A 6,183-nucleotide genomic window follows, 5' to 3' on the forward strand; every position below is an offset into this window, starting at 1 on the left:
AGCGAAAAGTGTACGGCCGGACGGACAACAAGGCGAGAGGCTTGACAGACCGCGATCGTACGAAATTGATCTGTGATTCTCGCGTATACCGAATCAATCCGTCTGTATTTCAGCAATTATACCGAGCCCGTAATTTCATCGTCATTAATATTTCTGACAAGCGCCGAACGGTCGAATGGTCGTCTAATGAAGGAGGTAGCATTGATCCTCGGATTCCGAATTTACCCTCGTCGCGCCGTCGCGCGCTGCGTGACGATTGTACGCGGCATTACCGCGGCTTATCCTGAAATTAGCCTGCTGGGTATCGTTCCCGGACCTGGGCGGCGTTATAGCCGCCCTCCGTCCGGATAGAGCCGGGCAGCGTGAGACAAGTAAGGCAAGGGTTGTTCGCAAACAGCCCTGCCGGGAGTGGCCGCTTGTTGCACCGGGGCACGCAATCGTATAACGTACGACATTCCCCGTGCTCCATAATTTAAAAGGCATTCTGGAGCTACGTCGACAAGCGGCATATGGCCGCTATATGGGAAATGTGAACGCTGTGGATTTTTAATCAGATCGGCCTGGGTACATATATTAACGATTGTATCTCCCGGTGATCGCCGTGCGCGATTAGAAACTCGAGCATCATTTCAGCTGAAACTGATAGTTGCGAGAAGTATAATATTGGTATATTTCTGGCGGAGATACAAATTGAAGTGTAAGCCGAATGCGGAGGGAAAGTAACAGAAGCGTAAACGAAGCTTCTGGAAGGCGAAAATTGAGACAATAATACGTAAAAGAGAGACGTTTACGCTTCTTTTACGTATTTCGTTGTCTCAATTTGTCGCTCAATTTGTTACTTTCTCTTTACACCCGACTTACCCTCCAACTTTTATTTTCGCCAGGAATCGCGCAAATGAAACAACAATACACGTTATCGCCAACAATCCCTCTTGCATACTGGCTACGTCTCAGTTGTATAACATGAGCGTAACTGTCACGTGTACTTTTTCGTACACGTGACATAAACTTGGAGTGTACTAAAAAACGAAAACTTTAAGTGGGATGGCCACAAGCACCTCAGGCATAGTTTTCTTTCAAATCTTGTTGGAAAAATAAAATACAAAATATTGACTAAAAGTCTTAAAATTCATTATTTTTTTACTTCCCTATCTTACAAGGGTCTAACTAATGTAAACTTAACTATAACGTGATATACTAGTGAAAAATGGAACTTGTAACATTTATTATTGAATATGTATTTTAAGCATCCCACCTACTAACTTACGTTATCTTTAAATCATCTACTTAAACTTTTTAAAGGTTCAAGAACGACAATACATCTGTAATACTGGCGATTGTATATCCTTCTAATATCGGTGATTTTTCATTCCGAGGCTGAAACAAATATTTTATTAAATATGCATTTCTAATTCCGCAACGAAGTACAGAGTGTAAAGATAAATGTAAAACTGTGCAGTAAGGCCACAGAGATACAAAAATTGTCACAGATCTATTATATTTGTTACATCTTTGAATCGTATCGAATCCAACGGGGAACGTAACGGCGATGACTTTTCCACCATATTTCCGCTGTCTGTATATTTCTGTTCTCTGAAAAAGGCTCTGGATTTAATAAAGTCGCGAAAGTACGTCAAATCGAAATTTTGCTTGTCTTATTCCTCGTCTCTATTATCGGCGAGATTGGAGAGGATTGGCTTATATCCCCTGGCGAACAACATAGCGTGGATGTGCTGCTACGTTATTTAGAAGGTATACCGCGCACGACGACGCTCGTACATCGTTCGATGATTCGAAAGAGGTATAACGACGTTCACTCGGCTCGGTCAGCGCTGCGTTAACGCCAACGGGGCCGTTCCATCTCGCCCCTCGTCTGCTTTCCGTTCCCCAGTGCGGAAAGCAGTGAGCACGAGGGTGCGCGAAGAGATTCCACGAGGGTGGCGTTGAAGCCGTGACGAGGCAGGAAAAGTGGCGAGAGGAGAGCGGAGAGCGTTGAAAGTAACGATACTTGCATGAATTCTCGCGTTCGTCTCGATATCGTCGAGGCGACGAAGCGTTGAAATTTTCGTATTTTTGTCGTTGGTTGGCGACGTTGGAAAAATATCGACGAGCCGTCTACTCATAGTATATTAATGAATTGTCTACCTTAGATATTGACGCTATTTATTATATATAATCTTCATGATTTTTCAAAGCTCCGCGCTGAGATGAAGATGGATAAGACGGTCAGACACAAGCGGGATACTTTCGTGTTTATTTATACACGGTAAAAGGTTCAAGTTCGTTAACTCATTCAATCGCAATTCCTCTCTTTCATTGGGATTAATGGAATATTACGCAAGTCACGGCAGCAGCCGTTCCGGTCACGTATATTCGCGCTAGAATTTATGGAGACGCCGATTATAAGGGATATTATAATTAAAGAGTTTACTTTTTGTTATGTAATATTCATAAAACGTACAAAACGCGCTGTATCGAATTACAATTGGCGATTACATGATCGGCAATGTAATTTTTTTTTCTTCCGTTCTTTCTTTTCACAGAAAACTGACGATGTCGGTTGATATCTGAAATTCATGAGCGTATCAAAAATCTTTTTTCAAAGAGGAAGGGAAGTATCAATTTTATTATTTCATATCTAGAATATTACAGTAATAGAATATTAAAAAATTAATTAACAAAAAATTGTTGTTTAGACATGAAATAAAAAAATTGATACTCCCTTTTTTAATATTTTATAACTTAGAATGTCTCATTCTCATTTCTGCACGGAGAGAATTTTCTTTTAAAATTTACCCTGAAAATATAGTTCCGGTACAATACGATATTTTAAAGATTTTTATTATGCACTTCAGTAAGGTTAATCAAACTTATTATATATTTTATTATAGTTTTATTATGAATGAGAGAGATTTTACATTTAAATTCTTTGAAATATAATGTTATCCCACGAATATCACATTTTCACTCTAAGAAAAAATTCTCTCCGTGCGATTTTGAATAGGAACATTATTAGATTTCGTAAATCATAACTTATAATGTTTTTTTCTAAAGAAAATATACGTAAAACTAAACTACGTATGGTTATTAAAAGCAAAATGTGCAATTGTGAAAAAATATCGCATATGCGGATATTGTCCAAACATTAATTAACTGGAAATGATTTACATAGTTATATGACAAGAAGAAAAAAGAATGTTATGTAATAATAAAAAAAAATTATTCAGCGTACAGTTGTATTTTTTTAATAATTGAAAATGAAAAAACAAATAAAACATTTCGGGAATGGTTTGAATTTCTTTCAAATTCCCTCCTGGATACGTCCAGGATACGTGCCGAAATCGCTGGTATGACGAAATGGAAAAACCAGCAGAGATTGATTTTATGATAAATTGACGATCGGCACAGTTATCGCGCGACGGTAACTCCGGCGTAAACTCAAATGGATCATAATTAAGATGTTAAACAGATGCCAAGCGCCGATGGGTATATTAATTAGCTGCTATTCATTGCGCGCGATCGCGCACCTATGAATCCGAAATGAGAACGCTCCGCCGTTGATTTTCCTTACCCCGTTATTCATTTCTATCTCCGGGAACATCGGGAACCTGGGCTGCGCCGGATGCGGAATGAAAGGAGAAATTGGTGCCTTGCAGGGCTCGCGAAACTTTTCCTCGCGATTAGCCGTCGTCTTCCCTTTTTCCCGATGAGGTTTCTTTTACCTTTATGAGGTTCGTCGTCACCACAGTCGGATGCATTTTAGCGAGGCCCGCCGAGCTGAAACACACCATCCATCTTCCTGCGCGTCTCTCACCAGAGACCTTTCAGGTTTATTGCGGCGTAAACAAGACCTCGCGAAAGGATCGTTTGCTCACCGCACGCTGTCAAAGGTACAGCGTAACTATTTTCGCTCGCTCGCTCGCTCGTCGACGGGATTTACTTACGACGGAACGTTTATCGCGCGGAAATTTACCAGTTTGACGTATCACGGGTAATTCGATCAGGTGGCGAAGCGCGAGTGTGTAATTAGTTTATTCGGAAACGGACACGGTATGCGAAGTGTCCGGCATGAATTTAAATGTGTCGCGCGCACAAGTATCCGTTCGCCGATGCTATTTAATGGACATATGCGCAGGTACGTTACAGTATAGACGCAATGATGATTAAAGTTATTTATATTCCCGAGAGGCGAGGAGATCGGAATATAAATTGGGACGTGGGCGAATGACGAGGATTTACGGTCGAGTTTATTTCGCGGAGAACGTGCGAATGATGGGCGATAAGGCCGACTGAAAGGCCACTGAACCGGGGGAGAGGCGGCGAAAAGTTTTGAAGATTATTTCGAATTAGTTTTAATTCGCCGTAATTGGTCGCGGACGCTGGTCGGGACTGAAAGCGGCCCGCCGGGCGCGGGAGGGGGGAAAATTCGTTTTAATTAAAATTGATAATCCTGGGAGAGAATGGATATTACGTAAGTCGTCGGCTAGCTGCATTGGGAATCGAACAAGTTCCCCTTCGGAAGTTATTTGGGATTGCGAGTTACGTTCAGCTCCGCCGGAGTTGTGCCTTCTAATGGCCGACGTCATACAATCGGCGCACAGACACACTTCTCTCGGACCACGCCGACGCACTTACGCAAGCACAATTGTGTGTTGTTACGATACGCCCCTGTTCATTCTACTTTCTTGTATTACGTCGGAGTCGGCGACAGCGATAAATAATCGTGGATATCCGTACACCCCCTTGTACACGATACTCTTCATATAAGTTATGTCCACACATATTTCTGGAGGATAAAAGCTGAACAATATCTATGCCGTAGACAAGTCTCGTTCATTGTGTCACAGTGTTAACTGTTGTTACCGAGAAACAGTAACAGGAATAGCGGGAATATACAATACCGTTAAGCAAACGGATGAACAAACTCGAGATTAATCGGAATTCTTTCGTTTAAACTTTCATTTTTATTTATTTCTTAAAATAGACTAAATGTAGGTATATAAATTTACAAAGGCACATGTATAATAGGTATAAATCTATACAAGTGTGCCGCGCGATACGAATACTCACGAGAGAGAGTATAAAAAGTAATCTAATTGCACTATTAAATATTAAATAATGATATATAACGATTAATTGCGAAAGTAATAGCGATTCGTTGTAATTTATCTGTCAAGGCAAAACTCGGCAGAAGAGATATTTCGGATAAGGAGCGGAGCAGTATTGTCTCAGCTCGAACTATACACATATATATATATATATAGTTATTCAAGTAAAAGAAAGCGGTACAGAACAGCTAGACCTGCAAATAGACAAACGGATATCCAGATAGGTGGTCTGATAGAATATCGATAGCGGTATATCTCGAAAAAGGAGGAAGGGAACACATCGTGACAAGACCGCCCGCCTCGTAGCAGGAATGCGTTCATCCTGCGAGTGCATACACACAAAACACACATGCAAGGACGGAAGGGAGAACAACGCCGCGACGCGGAGCGTCGGGGGTGTCGCGGGGGCGCCGCGCCGCGCCGCGCCGGAGGAGGAGGAAAGGGGGGAGAGAGAGAGAGAGAGAGAGAGAGAGAGAGAAAGAGAGAGAAAGAGAGACTGGCCTATCGGGGCCGACTCGGAGTTGTTCGGAATCTATCGGTGGACCAGATTTTACTCGTACGTACGCACATTCACCCCCGCGGTACGACGACGTCGAGGGGGTGCGTGTCCCTCTGTCCTCTGTAGATGTGAGTACGGCCGCTCTTGCACGTACACACGTCGCTAAGACACGTTCAACGACGCGGAGACGCAGGCGCGGTTTCGCGCGGTCACGCTCGCGCACTCGCCGCGCGCGTCGCCGGCGCCGTCGTCGTTTTCGCGAGGAAATTGATTCTGCGCGAAACGCAAACGGGGGGGTTCCAGCAGCGACGGAGCCAGCCGTGCACCACCAGAGAGAAGCCGGGCTCGGCGAGCCACGCATACCCTTCCGTTCGGGGAACCATTCCCGTAATCGAGTCACGCAGAGAGATCCACGTTCGTACACACAACGCCACTCAGCCCCACGTACCGCTAAGCGCGGAGGATTATGCTTCCACCGTCGTCACTTTCCGTGTGTACCCTTTTACACAGACGTCGTGCTGGCCGTTGCTGTTGATGCTACTGCTGCTGTTGAAGAGGCGACAGAGAGCGAGAGAG

The sequence above is a fragment of the Trachymyrmex septentrionalis genome, unplaced genomic scaffold (assembly GCF_001594115.1).
Source record: "Trachymyrmex septentrionalis isolate Tsep2-gDNA-1 unplaced genomic scaffold, Tsep1.0 scaffold87, whole genome shotgun sequence".
NCBI classification, from domain to species: Eukaryota; Metazoa; Arthropoda; class Insecta; order Hymenoptera; family Formicidae; genus Trachymyrmex; species Trachymyrmex septentrionalis.